The sequence below is a fragment of the Pyrus communis genome, chromosome 2 (assembly GCF_041283825.1).
Source record: "Pyrus communis isolate YQ-2024b chromosome 2, ASM4128382v1, whole genome shotgun sequence".
Classification (NCBI taxonomy): domain Eukaryota; kingdom Viridiplantae; phylum Streptophyta; class Magnoliopsida; order Rosales; family Rosaceae; genus Pyrus; species Pyrus communis.
This window is the reverse complement of record NC_142566.1, coordinates 26361537-26382458: the sequence shown is the minus strand read 5'-3', so window position 1 is coordinate 26382458 and position 20922 is coordinate 26361537. Positions and strand designations below refer to the sequence as shown.

Below are 20922 nucleotides of genomic sequence, written 5' to 3'. Positions count from 1 at the left end.
AAAAGTACAATTTTTAAGATCATATGATAGTTAGTTTAAACATTCAATAGAAATGGAGAGAATGAGAAGTTAGTTTAAATATTCGATAGAAATGGAGAGAATGAAAAGTTGAAAGAAAAAAGATTGCAAAGAGACTTGAGTTTTATAACTTTATATGCATTTTGACAAATGGATTGGTAGTAAATTTGAAAAACAAGAAAAATCAAGTGACTGAAAGGCAGCTTCGTGTTTCGAACTCAACACCCCAAAGAAAAATGAAGTCAACATTTCCAATGCACTAACAAATGAATTATGATATGTTTCTACTTTTTGTATTTATATGTTAATTACGTGATATAAAATTTTTTGAGAGCCCTTCCAAAGTGGGGGCGCTAGACAGCCGCCTATTTGGGCTACCCTCGGGCCGGCCCTGCCCACTCATTTACACCAAATGCTGAAGTTATTTCAGGTAAAAGACTCTTGAGTTGCGTTTCAGAATCTGGGTTGCTGCTGAATTTCGCCACAGTTGTTTCAACGTTCTGAAGGGGATCCTGGGAACTGCATCAACAATGGAGTTGCTTTTATCTCAACAAACGCATTAGACAATGTGATGATGCCAACTAAAGTTAACCCCACTAAAGCATTGGAAATTGCGTCCGAGGATCGAAAAGGCATACCTGCAGATCCTCCTCCCGGACTCTTTGCCGCTATATGTGAAAACCCATCTGGGTACAACCAACTTCCGTTCTCTGGCATAGCAAGAACAGTGCTCTGAAATTCGAAAAGCCACTGCAATGTAATTGACAACATTGACAATCTCTGTCTGACAAGGCAATAGTACCTCTGCAATGATCCGGTAGCGACCGGTGACCTGATAGGCCAATACCAAAGCCCACTGTTATGTCACCCATGAAGCTTATATAGGGCTTCTTGCACAGAGATTTTGCATATTAGAGAATACTCAGCAGTGGATACCTCAAAAACCTGCAGCACAAATATCATATCGATAGCCTCTGAATCTTAAGAATACTATAAATGGTAGCTTAGAAAAGAAATGAATCCTATCCAACCAATACATATCATACTACCCAAGTTCAAGCAAAATCCAGACTAACAAATGATCAGATGTTGTAGGTTGCCCGAGAATGTCAAACATGAAATTACAAAAGGAAAAATCGTATGTGCTGGACATTAGTAAATAAATGATGAAACCACAATCTTAGCAATTAAAGAAATGTTGAAATTTTACATGGGTTTTGGTAATGTTGAAATGTTTCCGGATGCAATATATCTTCAAAATTCAAAACAATTACTTACTGGAAAATCATAAGAATCTGAAACAAGTATTAAGTATTGACTTGCTGATGATGAAGCTGGAGGTGATCTGTAGTCCAGGAGCTCAGAATGTGATGATGAGGATGAGTCTGATTATGACAATGCATCACGACCTTGATCGTGTCTCACCATAGAACAGATCTGGGTGTGACTTGATCTTGACAGAAGATGCTTTCACTTCAAAATTTTTGCCTTTTTCCATTTCTGTCATGTGTAGTAATTCTCATTTGATTACTGGGATTACTATTATCAGATGATTCATGGCTTGGTTCTGCCTCATCATGGAACCAAGCTGGATGTGGGTCAGAAACATAACCAGCACGATTCATAGCATGCATATTTTCTTCCATTGGTTTATCCCACACTAGATCAACTCCTGTTCTCTTAACAGTAAATAAATAATCAGGATCCACACTCACAAAAGGTTCTTCAAAAATTATATCAACTTTATCCCCGCCTTGCAAATTGAGCTTATCTTCGATAGTTGTCCTAGCCAAATATAATCAGGTTCAGGCATGTCGTCTATTTCTTCTCCGCGTGTGGCTATGCAGGCTCGCAACTCAGTACGCTTGGTGTGATTTATAACAGTAATGTGAAGAGAATAATAATTATTTTTTGAGTGGTAAAAGCAGAATAGAGTCGAGCCTTTAAAATTACGAACATCACTCGGGGGAATATCAAAACTGACTTTATTGCCATTGTTGACAAACTCAAACCAACCAGGAACATAATTCCCATAGAAGAAAATGCCACCAAATTCGCAAGAAGTCCATCCCTATATAAACAATGCAAGTGTCATAAATACACAAGTACATATGCATTTGTATGTGCATGCCCACGATAGGAAGGCAATTAAAGAAAGAGGGAGAGATACCTGTATGATGTTCTTCTTAAAATTAGCTGTGAGATTGGTGCACCTTTTCATATCAATCAATGTCATGGAGGATAATGATTTATCCAAGCCTGGAACCTCAGTGAGTGTGGGCGAATCACTTACATTCAGTTTTCTCATACTTGACATTTCCGAAAAATTGGGCATTATTTTCAATGCAGGGCAACCAGGTGCCTTCAAGACTTTCAAACTTGTTGGTAAATTGGGGATTGTATGAAGATTTCTGCATTCACTTAGCTTCAGAGTGTCAAGCTTTGAAAGATCATTGAGGCTCGGTAGGCTACAAAAAGAACTCCCTCTAAGAGACAAATTTTGTAAGGAAATTAGACTCCCAAGATCCTTAGGGATTTCATTATCATCTAATCCGCACCAAGAGAGATCTAACCGAGTGAGATTGTTCAATCTTACTATGGAAGGTGGTACTCGTTTTATGGCTGTGGAATCTGCATCAAGTACTTTCAATGATATCATCTTCCCTAAATCCTTATGCAGTTTTTTGAATTTTGAACAGAACGAAAGAAAAAGAGTCTCAACAGATTTCGACTTATAGAAATCCGTTGGAAGAATAATAAGATTGTCACACAATCTAAGGTTCACCAAAGAAAGTCTTTTAAGATAACCAATAGAGGGGTGAATTTCGGACAATTTATTGCAGTATTCTGTTGGAAATATGCCCTGAAAGTCAATCTTTGGAAGAAACCTTTCAGGACAATGAATTGATGTATATATGACTCTTATACATCGGAAGGCAAAGATACTAATTAGGACTATCTCAATGAACAAAATATGTCCTAAATAGTGAATCCATGGACAATGGATCGATGGAAGAAGTAACCTAATGATGTTAGATTACAGAGACCTTCTTCTCATAACCATCATGTCCAAAAAGGTTCCTGGTCATAAGGATTGTCGGAGGGATACTGACAATCCATAGACCGGTACATACTATGTCTGCTTCAATTGGAAATATGGAAAGTATTCGTGTAGTGACACTAAGACAAGCATGTAGGTGCTCATTAAGGGAATGAGTTCACTGAACACAATCGAACGAGAGTACTTGCATGGAGGTCTACTCACATGTCAAGCAAGCAACTCTAATGGTTGGAATAATGTAAGTAATCCTTTGACCGGAGGCATCGTCGTTGTCTTGTGGTTAAGTACTTAATCTTTGATTATGTTAAAGTCATTCCGTTCGCGAGTGTCCAAGGCATCGTTGGGGTGAAGCCACTTAGCCATGAAGGCAAGTGAATGCGCAACAAGGAATCTCTAATCCTCGATAAGAGAGGATGAATACTCTAAGATATGATTCGGGAATCTTCGGCCGAAGTATCGAGCGTAATAAAGGAAAGCGTTCCTATACATCTCAAATGAATCGTATAAGAAGGAATAATCACATTAGGGGTTTGACATTATAAATCCATACCCTAGTAATGTGATTGAGAGTATTGTTTTAGAGAAGGATCGAATTACATTGTAATTCCAACTGAATAGGTTCTCCGAATAACTTCTACATTAGCTTGGGTAGCCATGATATATGGTTAGATGTCACTCATGGCTTGTGAGTTCTTCTAGATGATTAAATGTAGTCATCAAAAGGAAGGTGAATTAAAAGTAAGTTTGAATTCACTAAGTGATTGGATAATCAATTGGATTGGTGCCAATCACCTCACTGCCTTGCTAATTAGAACCTAAAAGATTGTTCACCAATACACTCTTGTAGTGAGTAACTAATGGATGAAGGAAATAATTAATTGGATTAATTAAGTGTTTTGATTAATTTAGAAAGTCTAAAGAAATCATAAAAGCGATAAAGATCGTTTTGGGCTTAAAGAAACGTTCGGGTTTAATTAGGCCCATTGGACCAAAACCCATTGGGCTTTTATTCAAGCATTGGATGACTTGAAATAATTAAAAGCCCAAAGCCCAAACCAAACACATATGGCCGGCCACCAAGGGAGAGATAGGTCAAAATGTTGACTTGTTTCTTTTGTCTATAAAAGGAACTTTATAACACAAAGTTCATTAGGGTTTGATGTGTTCTAAAAACAACAAAAGAGAAAAGAAAAGCTCTCTCTCTTGAACACAAAGGGCCGGCCACCAAGGGGGTGATTTAACTAATCATCTATACACCCTTTTGGTTATTCCTTCATCTTTCTCATTACAAAGTGGGTGAGGATCTTTAGAGGTTTTCATATCTTTGGAAACTTGAAGAGAACCTAGGAGCACTTACTTTACAAAGTGGAGGAAGCAAGGAGGGAGGCTAGGCTCAAGGAGTTTGAGGAGCAAAGATCTTGAAGGTGGTCCATCCTTGGTCTAAGATCTAGATCAAGAGGTATAAAACTAAACCTCTAGTTTGTTCTTCTTCTAAATTTTGTTTTGATGCATCTTATATAAACCTATGCATCTTGAAGGGGATTTGCATGACTATAGCTTTGATAAAATGTATGACATGCTTCCGTTGCTTTCGTATATAAATTTTGAATTGTATATGCATGCTAGTCACTAGAAATCCCACATGTATCTCATAGATTTCCCTTCATATTCCAATATCAACTCTTTAAGATTTGGGACTTGTGAAAAGTCTGGTGATTTAATTAGGTCACTAGAAAAACTGAGATCAATGATCTTCAACTTCTGGAGCGAGAGCGACTAATGCACAAAACCAAAGAAAAATTGAAATTAATATCCAAAAAGAAAATCTTAAAAAAGAGGAATCCAAAAACAAATAGAAACAGAATATTGTGACGTGTAATTGATAATACCTTGGAACCCTGCCAAAACTGTACCAATTTACTACTGTACATCTTTATAGCAACTAGTTTCTCTTGATTTAAAAAGTCATCTGGTTTGGACTCTAAAGGGAAGTTATGCCAACACAACCATATTAACTCTTTGGGAAGATGTTCGTATTTTCCATTGAGCTTATTAGCGTAGTTGAGCTGAAGTAATCTCAGTTTCTTCATATTGGCAAATGCTTCTGTACTGAAACTAGTCTTGTCAGAGCTTGGTAACCCGGGATACAGGATATCTAGAGCAAGTCCTTCAACTTCTTCAGTTCCCTGTTAAAAAAAAAAAAAAAAGGTTTAAGTAAGAAATATATTATTTGCATATGTTTACATGATTTTGCATAATGAATTATACTTGCATTCCCCCTTTAGGGTGACGAGCTCATTCTGCCGCTTGCAAATAACATTTCTTAATCGTACAAATTTTCATTCTGGAACCATTCAATTTCTTACTCTTATAATCATTACAAAAAATTTGAATCAGAGATCACTTAATTTAGACATCCAATAATTCATTATTGATATGTTACTTAGGCAAAATCACGTACTATGAATAAATGCGAGTACTATTGTTGGCTAATTGAGCTTTCCTTGTGCAACTACATATATACACATGAATGTTGTCCAATGTATAATAGACATTTTGTTAAAAAAAAAAATAATGTATAATAGACATACGTGGGTTATATATGCTTTTCCTGTACAATGCATTAATCCAAAATTTTAATGGGAATGTACTTACAGATTTATTTGTTAATACATTGATGACCTCTCGAGAATTCCACAACCTGCTCCATTTTCCAGGGTGACCGGGGGACTTTTCAGAAATGATTACTCTGGCCATTTCTCGAAGCAAATCATGCATATACAACACATTGCGTTCAACATTTACAAAGCATCGTTCACGGAGGACACTGATTCCTATTGTTGCAAAAAATTCACATTCATCTAATACCTTTGCAACATAGTCCTTATCATGTCCAATAAAGAAACAAGATATGTCAAGGAATATAGCCTTTTGTGTAAGATCCAGCTTTTCAAAGCTTACTCTTAGCGGTTTCATTATTCCTTCATGAGGAATTTTTTTTAATTTCTCCGACTGACTTTTCCACTCTGATGGGACTCTTTCAATCATAGAAGAACCTAAAACTTCAAGGGCTAGTGGCAAACCACCACAGTAAGAAACAACCTCTTTTGAGAGTTCAAGATATCCTTCATTAGGACAACTATTTCCAAAGGCATGCCAACTAAAGAGTCTCAGAGCTTCTTCTTCATTCATTTCCTTAAGCGGATATGTCTTGTCCACTTTCATGTTTACTTGCTTTAGTAAACATTCATCTCGTGTCGTTATGATAATTCCACTTCCTGGACCAAACCAATCACGATTTCCAGCTATTGCATTTAGTTGTTCCACTTTGTCTACATTGTCAATAATGACAAGTACTCTTCTACTTTGGAGATGATGTTTTATCAGACTGATACCTTCATCAACACTGGTTATCTCAAGCTTGGTCTGCTTCAAGATGTCAGAAACAAGTTTTTTTTGCGAAACAACCAGATCTTTTTCACTAACGTTGTCAAGGAAACTTTTGAATTGGAACTCATGATGAATTTTGTTATAAATGGCTTTGGCAGCTGTTGTTTTACCCAATCCACACATCCCCCAAATTCCAACCATGCAAACAACATTTGATCCACCATTTGAAAGATAAGTGATGATATCTTGAATGCGAGTATATATTCCAATTGGGTGCTTGGCCACATGTAAACTTTCTGCGCTCGGAAGCCATTGCGGGATAATCTTGTTAACAATTTCTCTAATAAGCTTTGCTTCGTGCCTGAAAAATTGAATTGGTAAGCTTAGTAAGTAGGCTCAGTATGAGCTATTAGTATATTTCCTTCTTTCCTTCGTGTGTGTGTGTGTATGCACACAAACTATCTACTATAGCTAGTATGTGATTTTGGGACCAACTTCAATAAAAGAAACAAATTCATTCATTAGTATATTAAAGTTTGTTGTATCAATTAAACTCCAATTATGGTTTAGGTTTTAGAGGAAATTGGAGAAATGATCCCTGAACTATGATTGAACTGTAGCTTTGGTTCTTAAACTAAAAAATTCAATAAATCTCGTCCTTGAACTTAAACAAAATATGGAGCATTCATCCCTCCATGTTAACACCGTAAGATTTTCTGTTAATTTGATGACGTCATCTTTGTGGGCTCTATATTTTTGTTTACTAGATGCCACGTGGCTTGAAAATTCAAAATAAAAGAAAATAAATACAAACATAGAGAAAGAAAAAGAAAAAAAGAATACTTTAATTATAAAAGTTAACTCTCTCCCATCCTCCCTTCCGCCTTACCTCCTCCAAACCCCAGCCACACCATTGTAGCACTTTCCCAACAGCAAAAACAAAGAAAGTTTATAATCCAAATTTGGAACACGTCTCCCTTTGCAAACAAATTCACAATGACATCCATCCATGCTGTCTCGACAGGTAAGATTCAAGAAATTTGTGAGCTGTGGGTTTGGGTGAAGGCTGTGGTCCATGGGCTACAGGTTGGGGCCGGCTGGGGAGTGGGGATTAGGGATTGGGTTGGAAGTGGGAGGTTGACGGGTGTGAATCAAAGATTGAAGGTGAAGGGGTGGGCTGCGAGTGTTGGTGGGATGAGGTAGGCCTGCAATTATATATATATATATATATATATATATATAGTAAACACTTTTAACTAAAATTTAAAGGAATTGGTTACGAAGGACTAACGCTCCATATTTTATCAAGTTCAAGGACAAAATATAATGAACTTTTAATTTAGGAACCAAAGCTACAATTTTCCTCTAGATTTTATATGAGAGATTAAGGTGTATTAATTAAGCATGTTAATTAGAGTAATACAACTTAAATATTGAAAAGCACAATGATTACCTATTATCAGTGATTTGAAGATGGTAGCCAGACAAATTTGCAGCTTTTGTAAGAACCTCTCCCCACTGCTTTATCCCTTCTTGTTTAGCTTCACGTTTCTTGTCATCCTTTTCTTCACTGATGCCCTCAAATTCTTCGGCCAACTCTGCAGCTTCTCTAAGAGCCTCTGTCCATTGCTTTACCCTTTCTCGTTTTTCTTCACGTTTCTTGTCATCTTTTTCTTTACTGATGTTCTCTTCGTGCTTCTTAAATGCTTGGGCCAAAACTCCATTCTGCTTCCTAACATGTGAAGGATCAACGTGATAGAATATTGGCAAAACATGTCGCCCCAATTTATCTCTGCACTCCATGATCTTCACCAGCTCGTTAAGACACCAACTCGAATCCGCATACCTCTCTGAGAAGACAATGATATAGATCTTCGATTTTTCGATTGCCTGTTCCAGTTCTTTTTGTATTTCTTCCCCTCTTTCTAGATCGTCCTCATCAATATAAGCTTGATATCCCCTGTCTGTTAATGCCGCATGGAGGTGGCCCGTGAAGCCATTGCGTGTGTCTACACCACTGAAGCTCAAGAACACGTCGTAATTCCAAAGTTTTGACTTGGGGGAGGATGAAGAGGAGGCTTCATGGGTTGTCATGGCGGTATCCACTGTTATGGCACTGCAGTGGTTCAGATTACGACTGAAAAATGGCAGTAGTTGTGTTTGTGCTGTTGAACAGATGATCCTGAAACACCTAAACCCAAGTCAAGCTCCTTAAGTCAACAAGAACAAAGTTTATAATATAATAATGTTGGCGTATGGAAACGACATAATGTTGGCCAGAAGGTGCAGAGACAAACTTGAATGCAAGCTTTCTGAACTCTTCCAAACAATACAGATAAAAGGGTAACACCCTAGTCAGAAATGAACCGAGGTGCGAGCTTTCTAAGAAACCCAGATGACAAAATGAACAAAATAGAATGGAAAACTGACTTACACTTTTAAGGCATGCTAGAATCTTGATCTAAAATTGGTGGTGGGTCGATTGTTGGTCACCAACTATAAATGAATAATTCATCAGAAACTAGAAAATTAAACAAAGAACTTTCCAAAATCAACATTTACTAAAAACCAGTTACTTGGTTATCATGCATGATTACTTACCAAAGACTGAATTACGGAATGCGCAACTTTACTTTTATGAAAGATCATTGAGCTTTGAAAGATCATTGAGGCTCGGTAGGCTACAAAAAGAACTCCCTCTAAGAGACAAATTTTGTAAGGAAATTAGACTCCCAAGATCCTTAGGGATTTCATTATCATCTAATCCGCACCAAGAGAGATCTAACCGAGTGAGATTGTTCAATCTTACTATGGAAGGTGGTACTCGTTTTATGGCTGTGGAATCTGCATCAAGTACTTTCAATGATATCATCTTCCCTAAATCCTTATGCAGTTTTTTGCATTTTGAACAGAACGAAAGAAAAAGAGTCTCAACAGATTTCGACTTATAGAAATCCGTTGGAAGAATAATAAGATTGTCACACAATCTAAGGTTCACCAAAGAAAGTCTTTTAAGATAACCAATAGAGGGGTGAATTTCGGACAATTTATTGCAGTATTCCAATATCAACTCTTCAAGATTTGGGACTTGTGAAAAGTCGATTTAATTAGGTCACTAGAAAAACTGAGATCGATGATCTTCAACTTCTGGAGCGAGAGCGACTAATGCACAAAACCAAAGAAAAATTGAAATTAATATCCAAAAAGAAAATCTTAAAAAAGAGGAATCCAAAAACAAATAGAAACAGAATATTGTGACATGTAATTGATAATACCTTGGAACCCTGCCAAAACTGTACCAATTTACTACTGTACATCTTTATAGCAACTAGTTTCTCTTGATTTAAAAAGTCATCTGGTTTGGACTCTAAAGGGAAGTTATGCCAACACAACCATATTAACTCTTTGGGAAGATGTTCGTATTTTCCATTGAGCTTATTAGCGTAGTTGAGCTGAAGTAATCTCAGTTTCTTAATATTGGCAAATGCTTCTGTACTGAAACTAGTCTTGTCAGAGCTTGGTAACCCAGGATACAGGATATCTAGAGCAAGTCCTTCAACTTCTTCAGTTCCCTGTTAAAAAAATAAAAAAGGTTTAAGTAAGAAATAGATTATTTGCATATGTTTACATGATTTTGCATAATGAATTATACTTGCATTCCCCCTTTGGGGTGACGAGCTCATTCTGCCGCTTGCAAATAACATTTCTTAATCGTACAAATTTTCATTCTGGAACCATTCAATTTCTTACTCTTATAATCATTACAAAAAATTTGAATCAGAGATCACTTAATTTAGACATCCAATAATTCATTATTGATATGTTACTTAGGCAAAATCACGTACTATGAATAAATGCGAGTACTATTGTTGGCTAATTGAGCTTTCCTTGTGCAACTACATATATACACATGAATGTTGTCCAATGTATAATAGACATTTTGTTAAAAAAAAAAAATGTATAATAGACATACATGGGTTATATATGCTTTTCCTGTACAATGCATTAATCCAAAATTTTAATAGGAATGTACTTACAGATTTATTTGTTAATACATTGATGACCTCTCGAGAATTCCACAACCTGCTCCATTTTCCAGGGTGACCGGGGGACTTTTCAGAAATGATTACTCTGGCCATTTCTCGAAGCAAATCATGCATATACAACACGTTGCGTTCAACAGTTTTGATTCTAAGCAAATCAGGCATAGTTTACAACTAGTATTTGTAAAAGCTAAGCTCTAAAGGTCTCACCTTGATTCTTTGGCACAAATAGCTAAGTTTTGAGATGGGACAAAATGGGTCCCAAGACCCACATACAGTGCATCCGATGGTGTTGAAATCCTTTTCCCAGTAAGTCAATGATAAGCACCAAGAAAGACATGACACTGTTAAAACAAACACAGAACTAAGAATTGATGCTTGAAGCACACAGAGAAATGGTACAGGCCATTCTCTTTATATTCTTATAATCTAAACAGTTTCTCCTTATCAACGCTGGAAAAACAGCTTGCTTCAGTCATAGGAAAGAAATTGCGCCTGAGTATTGAAAAGACATACCTACAGATCCTCCTCTTGCCGCTATACGTGAAAACCCAACATTTGGGATTTGCTCAACCAGGGCAACAGAACTCGCTCACGTCGCTAATCGTAGATTCTTTTACACGATCAAGCCAAATGCTTGATTTTAGACGGAGGAATCACTCACTTCAAATGCACAAGGCAAATACAATTTTAATTCATTCAAATCTCACTCCAAAGGCTTTTGATACATCAATATTTAAAGGAACTCAAGATAAAGGAACATAAATATACTACAACTTCCTAAGAAACTCTCTAAGAATGACTTAACAAGTTCCTATGTCATTAAAATACACAGCCTTATTATTCCAATGCATACTAATGGTCTTCAAATTGTTTTCTTCAAGGTCTGCCTGCAGCATCTAAAATCGTGGATCAAAATCGTGCATGTTTTCCTTCATAGGTTTGTCCCATACTAGATTAACCCCTGTTCCCTTAACTGTCACGTAACAAGATTTATTATAATGCATCTCTGGCATTTCAAAAGTTATATCAACTTTATCCCCGCTTTGCAAATTGAGCTTATCTTTTGATATTTGTCCCTGCCAAAGAAAACATTTTTTAAATACAATATCGCGCATTTTTATAACCCACTCTTCATTGCCTATGCACGACTGCAACTCAGTACGCTTGGTATTATTTATATCGATAGTGGTACGAGGCTGACCATCTTTACATATGGCATAAGGGCTTCCTGACTCATCAGTATTTGAGCAGTAAAAGCATAACAGAGTCAGCCCTTCAAAATTACGACCATCACTTGGGGGGATATCAAAACTGATTTTATTACCATCGTTGACAAACTCGAACCAATCAGGAACATAATTCCCAATGAGAAAAACGCCACCATCTCCGCAAGAAGTCCATCCCTATATATATAGTGCAAGTGTCATATCTATATGTATACATGTACGTGTGCGTTGTGTGTGTGCATGCGCGCGATAGGAAGACAATTAGAGAGAGATACCTTTAGGATGTTCCTCCTAAAATCAGCTGCGAGTTCGGTGCAGGTACTCATATCAATCCAAGTCATGGAGTTCAATGACTTATCCAAGTCTAGAACCTCAGTGAGTGCGTCTGAATCACCTACATGCAGTTCTCTCATATTCGACATTTTCGAAAAATTGGGCATTGTTACCAAACGACGGCAATGAGACGCATCCAGAAATTTCAAATTTGTTGGTAAATCATAGATTGTATGAAGGCATAAGCAATGATCTAACCAGAGACTTTCAAGCTTTGAAAGATCACTGAGGCTGGGTAGGGTATGAAGGTTAAGGCAGCAAATTAACCGCAAATTTTCTAGTTTTGAAAGACCACTGAGGCTGGGTAGGGTGTGAAAATCATTCTCTGAGAGATCCAAATTTCTTAAAGATTCTAAGCCGTGTAACGAATCGGGAAATTGCAAAGGAAACTTCGATATCGAACCACCCGCTAGAGATAAATCAGTGAGATTCTTCAATCTTACTGTGGAACGCGGTACTTGTCTTATGGCTGTGAAAGATGCTATAAGTACTCTCAATGATATCATCTTCCCTAAATCCTCCGGCAGTTCACTGAATCCACTACAAGAATCAAGAAGTAGAATCTGAACGGATTTGGACTTGTAGAAATCCCCAGGAAGAGAGCTAAGATTCTCGCAGCCTGCGAGGATCACCGAAAAAAGTTTTTTAAGATGACCAATGGAGGGGTGAATCTCGGACAAACTCTTACAATGTTCCATCATCAACTCTTCAAGATTTGGGAGATTTGAAAAGTCTGGTGATTTTTTTAAGTCATAGCAACCTGTAAGATTAAGGATTTTCAAGTTTCCAAGCGACTGTTGGACAAAATCAAAGGAAAATTAAAATTAATATCCAAAATTAATATCTCATAAAAAAAGAGAGAGAAAGAAATCCAAAAACAAATAGAAACATAACATCATCATGTGTAATCGATTGTACCTTGGAGCCCTCCCAAACTTGTACCAGTCTGCCAAACGTTATCTCTAAAATAACTAGTGCTCTTGGTTGATCAAAGAAATCATCTGGTATGGACTTTAAAGGGCAATATCGCCAACTCAACCATATTAACTCTTTGGGGAGATGTCTGTATTCTCCATTGAGCTGCACGAGCGAGAGCTGGAGCAGTCTCAGTTTCTTCATATTGGCAAATGCTTCTGTACTGATAATTGGAGACCGATGATCTACAACAAGTCCTTCAACGTTTTTAGTTCCCTGTTAACAACACATTATACCGGGTAAGAAAAGGATTATGTGCATCTATTTTACGTGATTTTGCTAATTGAGCATCTTAATGCAAAGTCATATATTTACACATGAATGTTTTTAATGTATAATAGGCATACGTGGGTTTCATATATGCTTTTATTGTACGATGCATTAAACAAACTTTTATTGGGAATCTACTTACAGATTTATTTGTTAATACATCGGCGACCTCTTGCGGGTTCCACAACCTACTCCATTCCTCAGGGTGACGAGGGGATTTTTCAGAAATGATTAATTTGGCCATTTCTCGAAGCAAATCATGCATATTCAACATGTTGTCTTCAACAGTTATAAGGCATCGTTCACGGAGGTTCACGGAGGTTACTGATTCCTATTGTTGCAAAAAACTCACATCCATCTAATATTTTTGCAACATAGTCCTTATCCCATCCAATAAAGAAACAAGATATGTCAAGGAATATATCCTTCTGTGTAGGATCTAGCCTTTCAAAGCTTACTCTTAGTGGTTTCATTATTCCTTCATCAGGAAAATTTTTCAATTTCTCCAACTGACTTTTCCACTCTGTTGGGGTTCTTTCAATCATAGAAGAACCTAAAACTTCAAGGGCTAGTGGCAAACCTCCACAGTAAGAAACAACCTCTTTTGAGAGTTCAAGATATCCTTCATTAGGCCAACTATTTCCAAAGGCATGCCAACTAAAGAGCTTCAGAGCTTCATCTTCATTCATTTCCTTAAGCGGATATGTCTTGTCCACTTTCATGTTCACTTGCTTTAGAAAACGTTCATCTCGTGTCGTTATGATAATTCTACTTCCTGGGCCAAACCAATCACGATTTCCAGCTATTGCATTTAGTTGTTCCACTTTGTCTACATTGTCAATAACGACAAGTACGCTTCTACGTTGGAGATGATTTTTTATCAGACTGATACCTAGATCAACACTGGTTATCTTAGACCCGGTCTGTTTCAAGATGTCAGAAACAAGTTTTCCTTGCAAATCAACCAGATCATATTCACTAACATTGGCAAGGAAACTTTTGAATTGGAACTTATGATGAATTTGGTTATAAATGGCTTTGGCAGCTGTTGTTTTACCCAATCCACCCATCCCCCAAATTCCAACCATGACGACATCATTTGATCCACCACCTGAAAGATGATTGACAATATCTTGAACGCGAGAATTGATTCCAACCGGGTGCTTGGCCACATTTAATTCGTTTGCACTCGGAAGCCATTCCGTAATGATCTTGCCAACAATTTCTCTAATAAGCTTTGCTTCGCGCCTGAAAATTAAATTCCTAAGCATTAGCGGGACTCAATGAACAGTAGGAGCTATCGGTACATAGACAATTTTCTTTCCTTCATGTATATTCTAACTAGCTACTAGCTAGTATGTGATTTTTTGTCCAACTTGATAAAAGAAAGAAATTCATTCATTAATTAAACTCCAATTACGGTTTAGGTTTTATATGAGAGGTTAAGGTGTATTAATTAAGCATGTTAATTAATGTTTAATTAGCTTCTGTAAAATGTTAATTAAGCATGTTAATTATATGAGAGATTAAGTCATTCACTAAAATGTTTCAAATCTTGAAAAGCAGGTGAATGATTACCCATTGTCAGTGATTTGAAGATGTTGGCCAGACAAATTTGCAGCTTCTGTAAGAGCCTTTCTCCATTGCTTTACCCTTTCTTGTTTAGTTTCACGTTCCTTGGCATCTTTTTCTTCACGGATGCCCTCTTCGTGCTTCTGAAATGCTTGAGCTAAATCTCCGTTCTGCTTCCTAACATGTGAAGGATCAATATGATAGAATATTGGCAAAACACGTCGCCCCAGTTTGTATCTGCACTCCATGATCTTCACCAGCTCGTCAAGACACCAACTCGAGTCCGCATAACTCTTTGAGAAGACAATGATAGAGATCCTCGCCTCTTAGATTGCCTGGAACAGTTCCTCTTTTATTTCTTCCCCTCTTTCTAGATCGTCCTCATCGATATAAGCCTGGTATCCCCTGTCTGTTAATGCCGCGTGGAGGTGGCCCGTGAAGCCATTGCGAGTGTCTACACCACTGAAGCTCAAGAACACGTCGTAATTCCAAAGTTTTGACTTGGAGGAGGATGAAGAGGAGGCTTCGTGGGTTGTCATGGCGGTATCCCCTTCAGATCACGACTGAAAAATGGCAGTAGTTTCCCTTATGTATTTGAAAAGATATTTTATTAGCAGTTATGTAATCATTCTGATCATGTTGCACATAAATTCCTTTTCTACAGAGTTCAAAAATATATGGTGGTTTATGGCATCTGTTGAATAACATGGTTGAAAGATTTAAAATTGATACATTCAATTTTTATGTGTAAAACTATAACACATAGCTAAAGCTATTGGGTCTATATATCCATATCAATCATGTCATAATTGAATGTTTATCGATGTAAATACATGATTTCAGTCATGCGATAACATGTTTCTTGATAGTATACGCTGAAGTTTTATCAGTTTTATCATGCGCAAAATACACAGCACTGATTGCCACTTTTAGAGCAAGAACAATACTTTACCAGAAGAAAACAACAAAACACTCAAAACCCAGAAACAGAAACACAATTAGGACTCAAAACTCCTCAAAAACATGAGAGAGAGCGTGTGTGTGAGAGGACAGAGAATAAAAAACAATATTATTTTTCACACAAACTCAAAATTGCTTATAAAATTACAAATCAAAACAAATGAATGCAAATCCAAAATTGCCCTAAATTAAATCTGATTAGTTAAATGTTTGTTGCCCTACAAATGTCATTACACCCGACAAAACTTGCTTTGAAGTTGATATTTTGGTCAATCCACGGGAAAAGGAGAGACTGGTTTTGGAGCAGTTGTCATAGAGAATACCATCTCCCTGTTGAATGATCTAAAAAAGGACTTACAGCTTCTCGTGGCCATAATAATTTAGGAGGCCCTTCTCTACAGATTTTCTCAATAACTTTCCTTTTTGTAGCTGTTAAGATTGCAACTCCAAGAATTGCTCTGAAGACATATATTCAAACAAAATCAAACTAAAACTAAGCTATTGGAAGAAATTTAGAAAACACAAACACCACTACAACTTAGAGTTAAAGTCAATGGAAACCAAATGGTAGAAGTTGAAAAAAATATATGGTCATGAATCGAGAACTTCATTAAACTAACATAAATAAAATTTCATATAATCTGTCAAAAACCAAAAAAGAGAGAGGTAATTTCAAGACCTTGTAGGCCTCGTACAGCTGTGGTAATAATATATGGTTGATGCACCTGTTGCTCAATCAATTCCTTTGTCTGGATTAAAAAAATAAAAGTCTATAAATACATTCACACCCAATTTATGAGAAATCATGGGAAAGCAAATGCACTGATAACGGAATCATGAATATGAAGAACTTGCCAAAATGAAAAAGAAAACTTTTTATAGTGTGCCAAGAACATCCTCCTACTCCTAGCAAATTTTTTATGGCATTATCCACTTCTCAATTCATAATTCAACCAGTAACTCAAACTTTATAGTGTATGAAAAAGTGATATCTTAGTTGATCAAGATGATAACTAAGCAGATTAAATGACGACCCATCAAGCATACAAAAATTCAGAAAAGAAAAGGTTCAAAACTGCCATAAGAAAACAAGAATATATAAACGGGAAATCAAAAGAAGAGAAGCGAAAAAGGAAGTAAAAAACCAAACAAAATTATTAGGTTTGGGATATACCTTTATCTGAAAGGCCACAATCATCAAAGTCCAACACAAACAATCCAAAAATTTGTGGAAAATACCAATAAATGCTCATCTAAAAACAAAAGAAAACGTAGAATAAGTTTACCTGTTCTTCCCCCAATTAAACTGGCATACAATTCACTACTAATATTCTCGTCATCCTCTTCAGCCTGAAAAATTTAGTAGAACATAATGATAAGAATCTAGCAGTATTTTCATTATTTAAAACCCAAATTCCAGAAATCATGAAAAATGGAAACTTTATATGGAAATTGAAGCTTTACCTGCAGATCAGCAGCAGCAAACGGAATCCAACGGCATGTACCTCAAAAGTGAGAGAGAGAGAGAGAGAGGGAGCTAAGAGATGAGTGAGAGAATCGATAAACAAAACCCCCCAAAATCACAAAAGGAAATTTGAACAGAAAACAGATTTGCAAATCCAAAATCACAAAAACGAAATTGAAACACCCACACTGAGAAAGCTGTAAAACTCACCAGGAAACGTTATTCGAATCGAATTGAAGAGCCGAGGAAAGATCTACTGGTTCAGTGGTTTTCCCAGCAAGAAAGCACCTTGTTTGTAATTCGTGAGAGATTGGAGAGCAAGAGAAGCCGATTGTGGAGCCAAAGAAAGCGAGGTTGGAGACCGACAGAGGCTGAGAATTGCGAGAGAGAAACGAATAGGAAAGGAAAAGAGGAGAAGAAGTCACGATTATCGACGTGTGGGTAGCATTCCACCGCGCCAATTACGAAAACGGGGAATGGGGAACTAGCTGAGGGAGACAGAATTCGAGAAGTAGCGTTCTGAACTTTTGAAAAAATGATGGAGAGTGAGATGATTGCTTTCTTTTTCAAATCAACTTTTGAAGATTCCATAATAAACCATTATTATATTTGAAGATGTGTCGTGGTTAAAGAGAGGTAAAAAAGGAAGGAAAGATTATCCAAAAGATTCTTGGCCGTGATTATAGATTTGGATTGTCTGCCATCTCCATCCCATATCCTATTTATTTATGTTTATATTATATGATCACGTTTAAGTCACGTTAATATTTTATATTAATTTTTTTATAAAAATAATAAGATAAAAAAAAATAAGAATATAAAATGTTAACGTAAATTAACCGTAACCACCGAAATAGAAGGGGATGGAAAGAGTATGAGATGGAGAGGGCAGACAATCCAGGTCCATGATTATAGCTATTCAGCTGTTGTAGATTTTCCTGGCCCGAGTGAGATTCGCATTCTTTTTCAACACAACTTCTATTTGATTTCATAATCTATATTGTATATTAAGATAACACACCTTGTGAACTTTTTTGCCCCTTTTTTCTAATTTTGCCCCTTACTTTTGAATACACAATGTTGAGATGATAAGGGTAAAATAGTAATTAAATGACAATCATATCCCTTTTTTTCTTATTTTGCCCTCACTTTTGATACACAATATTTACATAAAAAAAGGCAAAATAGTATTGTTGTATCAAAATATTTACATAAGATAAAAATATGTACTTATTAAGAGAAATTGTCCCATCATCGTTTTTTCATACAAGTAAGTGAAATCATGATGTTTTTTGCATAGTTTGAATGAACTAAAGCAGTTACGCTTGAGGAGAACGTGGAAGAAGGTGGGCGGTTGCGATTGAGCTTCAGAAGAACGTGGGAGGAAGAGACGGTTGTTCACACACACAAAGTGTGTGCTCTCTGCCAGTAAACTATTATATGAAGGATAAATGCTAAAATAGACTCTTAAACTCGAATTTTTTTGTGAACTTCTTTTGTCACATCCCCGCCCAGGACGGATCACTTTCCGGGCCCCGCTCCACCACTGTAACACGATATTGTCCGCTTTGGGCTTATCATTCCAACTATTATATGAAGGATAAATGCTAAAATAGACTTTCTTAAAATCGAAATTTTTTGTGAACTTTTTTTGTCACATCCCCGCCCTGGGCGGATCACTTCCCGGGCCCGCTCCACCACGGTTGCATGATATTATCTGCTTTGGGCTTACCATTCCCTCACGGTTTTGTTTTTGAGAACTCACGAGCAACTTTCCAGTGGGTCGCTCATCATGGGATTGCTCTAGCCATTTTCTCGCTTAACTTCGGAGTTCCTACGGGCGAAGCCAGTGAGCTCCCAAAATGCCTTGTGCTAGGTAAGAATGGGAATATACATTTAAGGATCATTCCTTGGGCGATGTGGGATGTTACAATCCACCCCCTTAGGGGCCCAACGTCCTCGTCGGCACACACGCGGCCAGGGTTAGGCTCTGATACCAATTGTCACATCCCGGCCCACGGCGGATCACTTCCCAGGCCCGCTCCACCACCGTAGCACGATATTGTCCGCTTTGGGCTTACCATTCCCTCACGGTTTTGTTTTTGGGAACTCACAAGCAACTTCCCAGTAGGTCACTCATCATGGGATTGCTCTAGCCCCTTTCTCGCTTTACTTCGGAGTTTCTACGGAACTCGAAACCAGTAAGCTCCCAAAAGGCCTCGTGCTAGGTAGGAATGAGAATATACATTTAAGGATCGCTCCCCTGGCCGATGTGGGATGTTACATTTTTGCATTTCATGCTTTTGGGGTTAATAACACTAATATCTCTTGAAGTTTATCGAATTTTTACAAAATCCTCTTACATTTGAGATATTACACTAACATTTCTTTAGTATAATGTCTTAAAAGTAATGGGTTTTGTGAAAATTTGATTAACTTCGGGATTGTTAGTGTAATTAACCTATTTTTGTGCAAATATTATCAAATATTATGCCAAATATATTAAGTGACAGATAGTCTATAGATAGTTTCGCTTTAAGAGTCTCCTTACATCTTTCTAATGGATATGGATGGTGAAAAAGATCACTCCATAATTAAATATTGTGTTGTTGATTACGCGTCTCTCTATTTGCTTAAGTTCATTTTCACATTTTTCTCTAAAAAATAATGGTTCCTTTTCACATTATTAGGGTTAGTTTGGTATTGCTGTGCTTTAAAAAAAAATTGTTTCTACTGTGCTGTGAGAATAAACCGTTGTAAAATAAGTTGTTAAATGTTTAGTAAACTTTTTTTTTTGTAAAAGTACTTCTAATTAAAAAAAAAAAGAAAAAGGAAGCAGTATATAAGTATTTGGTAAACTTTTATATAAATAATTTTAAATATGTTTACTAAAAAAGATATAGTGTTTAATGTGATATAATAATTGTCAAAGACAATAATATAGAGGCAAAGATTGTAATTTTGTAAAACATGTGGGAGTATACTTGCCATTTGAAAAGTTCGAGCATTAATTATTATGCTTTGAAAAAAAAAAAAAAAAAAAAACTTTTTTAGGAGCATGGTAGACCATCCTTCTGCTTTTCTACTTTTATTTACAGCAGTTTTTAAAAATAAAAATAAAAAAAATTGTTTTTGTTTGTGTTTTACCAAACACATTTCATGTTTTGGCTTTTTTAATAAGTTGCTTTCTTTGAAAGCATCACAATCTCAAACCAACCCTTCGTAAGTGACCATTTTGAACTTTCTTGGTGTTATCGGTATGGGGGAGAGAAAAGAAACTAGCACAAAATTGCAAACGCTGGATTCATCATAATATTTCATAAAAAATAATAGCCACGTATAAAATATGATAGGATTATAGTTCTGACACATGTCTCTACCAAAGATAATCGCCTTATCTTTCAAATTTGTTGGTAAATTAGGGATTGCATGAAGATTTTTGAACTAATCTAAATACACATTTCAAACCTTGAAAGACCACTAAAGCTTTGAAAAGGCTGGTGATTTTGTTAGGTCATGTGAATGATTGAGATTGTTGATTTTCAACTTCCCGAGCAACTGTTACACAAAAATATAATTTAAAACCCAAGAGATCTTCAACTTAAC

General features: G+C 36.6%; 2 pseudogenes across 2 annotated transcripts; both read right to left on the bottom strand.

Annotated features, from left to right (window-relative positions):
• Positions 1–352: 352 nt before the first annotated feature.
• LOC137747417 (TMV resistance protein N-like) lies at positions 353–8660 on the bottom strand (annotated as a pseudogene). The gene is made up of 8 exons (XR_015959128.1): positions 7923–8660; positions 5735–6830; positions 4969–5265; positions 4755–4855; positions 2189–2867; positions 1297–2089; positions 657–963; positions 353–537 (listed from the first exon to the last, which is right to left on the bottom strand). The product of XR_015959128.1 is annotated as a TMV resistance protein N-like (transcript).
• Positions 8661–9104: 444 nt separating this feature from the next.
• Positions 9105–17520, bottom strand: LOC137746885 (disease resistance protein RML1A-like; annotated as a pseudogene). The gene is made up of 10 exons (XR_015953043.1): positions 17316–17520; positions 17138–17201; positions 14898–15454; positions 13462–14567; positions 12993–13265; positions 12017–12868; positions 11419–11918; positions 10507–10660; positions 9745–10041; positions 9105–9631 (listed from the first exon to the last, which is right to left on the bottom strand). The product of XR_015953043.1 is annotated as a disease resistance protein RML1A-like (transcript).
• Positions 17521–20922: the final 3402 nt, after the last annotated feature.